A 6,934-nucleotide genomic window follows, 5' to 3' on the forward strand; every position below is an offset into this window, starting at 1 on the left:
AGACTACAATTTATTACGCTCTGCAACTTAACGCATCGAGCACTCTACCGACAGTATAGACTCAAGCATCCAGACTTTTTCATTCACGCGTATCGATGGCATCATTCCCACATGCACAAATCAGGTTATTATCAATCGTTACTGAGTGATTGTTTACACCAGAAATATATACTTTTTTTGAGCGAGACGAAATAGTGCAACAGTTCCTCCTGGTTTATTGTAAAAGGGCCATCCACAATGGCGACTGTCCGTTATTACGGCGCAGTCACTTTGACATGCATGTCTATAATCGGGAGTACGTCTGAGACGTTCCTGTGACAACACATATATATAATATATATATATATATATATTCTGACGATGTCACGTCTTTATATCGTATGCATTATCACTATATGAGATCAGGAGTGCATTAGGGCTCTCCTGATCAGATATATAGTCTCAGATCCTGTTTGATGCGAAACCGAATTAAGGAAATTGGCGTTAAGTAATGCATCTTGCGGTGCGCCGTGTGTGTATTCACAGCTTAGAAGCCATCAGCGATAAGGAAATGTAGGATTCCAGTGACAGACCGTCAGCGAGTCGTCACTGATACAACGAGGCACTGCTAGAGAGTGTTGCTAATCTTCCCATGCGCTAATAATGCATGCTCCGCTAGCTCGCTCACCTGCCTCCCGTGGCTGCATGAACACGAATCTACTGAAAGCGTGGGCAGCGCGCATTTGCGTGACAACGGTCGTTATGGGAACGATTTCACTCATCGCCATGGTGATGTCACGACACGCGCTCTAACGAGCGTCAAAAATTTCTCCCCGGCTGTAAAAAAAGTCAGGCGCTCGGAAAAGTGCAATTAGTATTCAACGTGCGGGTGAGTAGTGATGGTCAGGTTAGGAGGCGTGCGGGTGAGAAAGGAAGTTAGATAGATAGCGGAGGAAGAGGTACAGGGAATGTTGGTGATGAGAGGTTAGTATCGTGTGTTAGTGGGGATGGTTGGTTAATGGTCTTGTGAGAGGTTAGTGGTCTTCGTGTGAGTGCGTGGCTGGTATCAATTGTGAGGTGATGCGTGTGAGGTGGTGGGGAAGAGAGAAATCGTGTGTGGACGCGGAGGAGGGCAAGAGGCTAATTGATTTTGAGTGTGTGTGTGGGATGCTTGTAGGAAACGGTTGGAAATTGTATATGTAACTCATACACAAGCTTGCGTTGATTTGGGCGCATAGATGCGTGCATGTGCGCCTACGCGCAATCATGTATGAGTGAATTATGATAGATTAATCCAATTCTGTTTTTATTCGACTATTACTACTATTATTTCTTCTTACTACTATTATTTTATATTTCGACTATCTATTCTATCAAGAGCTAATAATACCTAGAGCTAATATCAAGCTAATAGCTAATATCAAGAGCTAATAATAGGTATTATTAGCTCTTGATTCTATTATTATTCATTCACTCCCGGCGCAGTAGTATAGTACCGCAATAGTATATGCACGAAGGCTTCAGTTAAACGTACATCCCTACCTATAAACTATAGGGAAGCCTAAAGAACGATCGCTGCTGCAGCGTGTTGATTTACGTCTAGACTTATATAATTATGTTTGCTTCCGGGGTCGCTGCTAAGTTATTATAGAAACCTACACCTGCGAATCAATTGTAGCTATAGCATTTGTTCGCTAAAGTGAAAGGTCTGCAAAATCACGATGGTTATTTTTAAGCCTCGGCACCGTGTATGGTCCGGTACGTACATGGAAATCGTGTTAAGGTGCGACGGGGGGGGGGTGAGGACTAATATTACCAGTGCGGGAAGTGTGCCGTTAGGGTTACGTACCGAGCTGTATATTGACACGTTTTAATCCATTAGATATGCAGCGTATGAATTCGCCGCGGTTACGACTGCAGCTGAAACTGCAAATAACACCCGCGCACCGTCGCTGACCGTATCGACCGTGACGTCACGACCGCGTCTCGTCGCCACGCCAACGCTAATCGTGCTCGCGCAGACGATGCGCGAGGCGAATGCGACGCAACCTGGCGGCGCGATTCGACAACTGAAGCGAGTAATTGTCTCGGCCGTCAGGTGGGGTATGTTGTGGTGGGAAATCATTTCCGATACGCGAACATTCATACCAAAAATTCCCCCATCAATCAGCAGCAGTTTTTTTTCAAGAAATCACAATGCCTCACTCTCTAAGATGACTGCGAAAGGGACACCATATATGCTGCTAACGCCAACGCTTGCATTATAAATGTCAAACGACACTAGCGGCTTTTACGGACAACGCAATCGCCGGATGCGTGTGTTCCTGTTACGTTATAATGTGATACGCTACCCTCCTATACACGGACTGCTATTAACACGTCAGCCATATCGGATTAACAGAACTATATTATACAGTAAGTCAGTATGTACGTCAGTTGTATCCTATATATCGTGTATCATGTGTTACGTCGGGTGGTTGGTACGTGCGTACACGTGAGGCAGGACCGGATTTCAACCTTCACCATAGAATCCTCCGCTATACGTCCTATTAGGAGCTAATCATGACAAATTTGTCATTATTAGCTCCTGGTCCTATATTATCAACCCAGAGTTTGATGGCCTCACAGGAGCTATAGTATATATATATCATGATATATATATATATTATCTATATATAATCATACTATATATATATATATATAATACTGACGCTGTAATTACATTAGGTGCAGGATATCTATCATACGGTGGCTGAGCCGCGCCTCATCCGTTATTTAACACAGACGCGCGCCGCACACGTATCACCGCGCGTATTATATTTAATGGCACCACGACACAGCACACCACACACACACACACACACAAAACACACAACACACACACACACACACACACATCACACCACGCGTCACCACACACACACCACACACACCACAACACCAACACCGACGACACACGCGCCAGTAGGCTTGCACGCACGCTCACAGCCCAGCACGCACGAGTACATCACGCACGCACACGCACACGCACGGCGTACATGCACGGCACGCACGCGTACATGCTGATGCACGACACAGCACGCACGGCACGCGTACATGGCACGCAGCAGCACACACACCGCACGTCGTACACTGCAACGCACGCCCACCACGCACGCGTACACTGCAGCACGCACACAACACATACCGCAGCGCGCACATGCACGCACGCACACGGCACACCACGGCGTACATGCAGGCGCCCGCACACGACGCACGCACGCGTACATGCACGCACGCGACGCGACAGCACGCAGCGTACATGCCGCACGCAACAGCCGCGCAACCCACACCGCACGCGTACATGCACACGCGCACAGCGATTTACATGCACGCACACACGTCCCACGCACAGCGTAGCAATGCACGCGAGCGCACGCGTACATGCCACGACGCACGCCACACACACGCACCGCGTACATCACGACGCGCAACACTGATTAGCATGCACGCACACACGCACGCCACGCGTACATCCGGACTCACACACACACGCACGCGTACATGCACGCACGCCAGCACACTGAGTACATGCAGCGCAACGCATACATGGCAGACGCGCATGCACAACGAATTACATGCACGCAACGCATACATGCACGCGCGCCATACGATGTTACATGCCACGCCATATATGCACGCGCGCCTGAACGGAACGAGTACATGCAATCAACCGCAGCATGGCACGTCGCGCGCACGCCACCACGCAGGACATGCCGCGCAATGCTATTCCCGCAGCCCCACTACGTGGCAAGAAGGCGCTCACCAAACATGCCACTTAGACTTTGGGACCGTTTTCAATATAACTAGAGCACTCGAGAGCAGCAAACCGTCCGCCAAGGCAGCTGAATTCTCTCCATGTGAATTTTTTTTATTAATTAATTAATTATTAACTTAAGTGGAAAAATTAATTAATTAATTAATTAATAATTGGATCCGATTATGGCGAGCGTGCCAGTGGGGGAGACTGTGGTTGCCCTTATCCTGTGTTGTAGTCTACAGCAGCGCACATAGCGAAGTGAACTGAAACGCGCATGGTAACACACACACACAGCAACACCATAAACCAACACTCAATGGCACGCCGGTGAAAATAACCTCCGCGCACGCCCCTGGCGGAGGTAAAAAGGTATTTACTACAATGTCTTATGTTTATATATTACTCTTTATCGCCTAAGAATTCCACGCAAGCTCCGTTAAAATACTCATCTACCACGCCCCATTCTTGCCACTATGCCTAAACTCACAAAAATAATGTCTGCCTAACAAGAGGTGGAGATATAGACATAGAAGAGAAATTATAGGAAGATGTTTATCTAATAGGAAAGTAGATTGTCTCACTTTCTATGGTTTGTGAGTTAAAGATAAGATGGGGTGGTAAGGTGCGCTGTATAGAGAGTGGAGTGCGGCGTTTGCGTGATTTATTAGACCATAAATGAGTATATAGGTTTTGTCAAGCTATATACACGGATGAGCGACGGACTGTTCACTTTATGTATTGAAGCGGTCCAAGAGCTTATACCGGCTAAGTAGTCTCGTCAAATTACTTCTTATATTTAACTTTCGTGCTTTCGCTTTTATTTCGTTATCTAAACCTCAAACTACCTCAGACAGATGGCGTGGCCAGATTCGAGAGCAGTGAATTAAAGCAACTCTACCGAGCGCCATTCAGCTAGAAATCGCCGCGTTGTTTAAACTCTCTGACGAGATTTGTTCTATTGCGTAGCGAGGCAGCCATCATTAGTTCAAGAGCGTATTAAGAAGCTGAACTGACCTTCTTAATACGCTCTGGATTAGTTGTTTTTTAAGACAGCGTACGCGCTAATTTGTTACAGTTAAAAGTGTCGTGTCGGTCGATACAGGGAAGCTTGATCTTAAACAGCCAGTTCATGGCCGCAGAGTAACCTTCTCGCTGGCAGCACCAGAAGTTAACGTTTTTAGTCTTCTAGGCGCACAGGCACTTGGAGCGTTTCAATAAAACATACGAAATCTTTTACCTACCAAAAGTCTATGGTGGCGGTCGCAGCTTGGCGTGCGTGTATCAGTGTTGTTGCAGAGGACATCTTGAGCACGACATTTACAGGAAAAAATTGTTCCCGGCCCGCAAATAAATAGGCCGAAAGAGAGAGAAATATTAACGACTTTGTAGTAAATAGAATATCCGATTTATTTAGCATTATATCTATTGAACGCTCCAAAGTGCCTGTTTCTAGCGTGTTTGGCCAAGATTCATGACGGAGTAGCCGTTCAATGATAACAACACTATTACCCCGGTTCACACGAGTAATGGTTTGGCTCGAGCTAAGATGGCTAAATTTGCGCAGTCTAATTTGGGTGCAGGCGCCGGTTTGAGTCGGAGCGTTCACCGATACGCAGTGAATACTGTCTGTCAAACTTCAAATTCAAAATTCAAATTCAATAAAATTTTATTGCACAAATATCTCACGATCTTTGGCAGTATGTTGCGAGATGGCGTTTCGCTAGGTATTCAGTGTTTTACTTCCGATCCAGTTTCAATTATCAATCTTGACAACTGCATCTTGAATCAAATTTTTTGAATTTTTTATAACTGTTTGGAGCTTTAATTTCGTCGAGAGTACACGTTTTAACACTCGCGGCAATACTACCGTTTACCGATTTAGGCCTGTGGTGCTAAAAATTTGGCTCGGGCCTGGTCAGACCTGTTTCGACTGGACCGAAATTGGCTCGTGCGTAACTCGGCACGCCGGCCGAAAACCGTCCGTGTGAACGCTCGCTCGAGGCGCAAATTTGCGCGCGCACTAATTAGGCTCGGCTAAAACGTCGATGTGGAACGGTCGCCTATTGACTTTACAGCGTGCGAGATTTTGCGACTCTATACAGGCGACCCCTTTCGGCGTGTGCATCGTTATACGCGCTCGTCTGCACGCGGCTTGTGACTCTTAAGTGTGCCTGCTATCAGGGGATATATATATATATAATATTATATATATATATATAATATTATATGATATATATAATATCATGTTATAATACAGATAGTATACAGGCAGAGAGAGACAACGCGCACGCACGTCACGCGCAGAACACACCACCGCGCGCACGACGGCCGCGCAGCGCGCACACACACACACACACACACACATCACACACAGCACACACACACACACACACACACATTCACACCAGACCACCACACAGAAGATAGAGAGAAGAGAGAGAGAGAGAGAGAGAGAGAGAGAGAGAGAGAGAAAGAGAGAGACGAGAGAGATGGAGAGAGAGAGAGGAGAGGAGAGAGAGCGAAGAGGAGAGAAAGAGAGAGAGCAGAGGAGAGCGAGAAGAAAGAGAAGAAAGAGAGAGAGAGAGAGAGAGAGAGAGAAGAGAGAGAGAGAGAGAAGAAAGAAGAAGAGCGAGAGGGAGCGAGAGAGAGCAAAAGAGGAGAGAGAGAGAGAGAGAGCAAGAAAGAAAAAAGAAAGTAAAGAGAGAGAGAGAGAGGAAAGAGAGAGAGAGGAGAGAGAGAGAGAGAGGAGAGAGAGAGAATGAGAGAGAGAGAAAGACGACGTCCTCGTAGGTTTGCAACATTCACCTGGGCCGTAATCTCATCTTACTGCATGACTAATCGTATGACAATCCTTCGTGTATCGCAGCCGCCATTCTGAAGTCGTGCGAAATAAGGCTTCGCGCGCTTTCGGTTATATTCGTAAGCTGTTACTACACGCTGTGTGTGTAAGAGCGTTGGCGCGGTGATGTATAGACTGACGAGCTTGTGATAAAACGATTAAGATGCGACCTCTTTTGATATCAACGCCGTAGTTGTTAGCTTAGACGTCCGGGTGGGTGTGATGCGTACGTGTCAATTGCGTATAGATTTTGTGATCGCGACTTGGATGGTCTTCCAGGCTTTAGTTGATGGTGTTATGGCTCGACAACGTTTATT

General features: G+C 46.6%; 1 long non-coding RNA gene across 1 annotated transcript in view; it reads left to right on the top strand.

The window, feature by feature from the left end:
* The window catches only part of LOC106814415, a 23,062-nt gene that overhangs the window by 13,578 nt on the left and 2,550 nt on the right, over positions 1–6,934 (top strand). Inside the window, exon 4 of the long non-coding RNA XR_001394604.1 lies at positions 6,554–6,558. This is a non-coding gene — a long non-coding RNA (uncharacterized LOC106814415). The remainder of the gene's footprint in view (positions 1–6,553; positions 6,559–6,934) is intronic.

Source organism: Priapulus caudatus, unplaced genomic scaffold (genome assembly GCF_000485595.1).
Source record: "Priapulus caudatus unplaced genomic scaffold, Priapulus_caudatus-5.0.1 Scaffold922, whole genome shotgun sequence".
Lineage (NCBI taxonomy): Eukaryota > Metazoa > Priapulida > Priapulimorpha > Priapulimorphida > Priapulidae > Priapulus > Priapulus caudatus.